Raw genomic sequence first — 1,106 nt, forward strand, 5'->3', positions numbered from 1 at the left:
ACAACAAAACTATGCATTTATATTCTATTTTCTAAATTTGAAGTTTGATTTGTTCTAATAGATGATGAGGATGAGGTGGAAACCATTTTTTTTTATGAAGGGTGTATATGGCACACGCCATTGTTTCATGGCTCTGTCTTAATGGGGCGGACACCACACCTAGGTAGGGGTGCCATCGGGGTCCTGTGCATCCGTTCAATCTATTTTCTTAGAACCGTGATTCCAGATGTGGATTTTGAATTTTGTAGCAATCGTCAATCACTATGTATCCATTCTTTTTGCAATAACTATAAAACTTGCTTTTGCCCCTAGAATTTGATCTTTTTAGGTTATTGCAGTTTATGTTAATGTAACAATGTTGTATGGATCTTATTGGGAATTTTGTTGGTCTACTTATGTGTAATTGGACTCACGAGAAGGGTGACTAATTAAGCTATTGTACATTCGTGTATTTGTTGTAAGTTAATTAGAACCTGGGTTTACCGGATACCGCCTTATGTTGGGGAACAAGGGTTCACCTCCCCCCAGGTTATAGGGGCAGCGCCCCTGGCGGTGGTCCCACTAACAAGAACAGCCGGTAAAACTACACACTAATATGCCATCGTTCATCAGATGATGGTTTCCTATTGATGGTTCATTAGACGATAGTTTCCCATTGATGGTTCATCATTGATGGGTTATTAGCTGATGGGTGTCTTCAGTCATATCTGTAACCGCTCTTTTCGTAAACGTGAAAGGTTACAATTCCCTAAGTTCAAAAGGTAACGATTTCTACTAAAATCAATACACGAATTTGAGATTACCCTCAAGTTGATTTCGTGATACGTAGATAAATTAGGGTCGAAATACAACTTAAGTAACACGAGCTCTCACGCAATCTCAAGTTCTATCAAGAGTATATACGCACGATTTTTTGATACAGAATTCTATTCCCCAACAGACTTGTCGGTTTTAACATTCAGTCATTCGTTGATCGATGTTAATTATATATGGTTTACCACCAGCAAAAGYTACGATATATATACGCAAACCCATCCATATGGTAAACGTTTTAACCATTGATTTACTTACAATTGCACCAACTCTATACAAAGATGATGAATTTA

This window comes from Cynara cardunculus, assembly GCF_001531365.2.
Source record: "Cynara cardunculus var. scolymus isolate 2C chromosome LG 14, CcrdV1, whole genome shotgun sequence".
Classification (NCBI taxonomy): domain Eukaryota; kingdom Viridiplantae; phylum Streptophyta; class Magnoliopsida; order Asterales; family Asteraceae; genus Cynara; species Cynara cardunculus.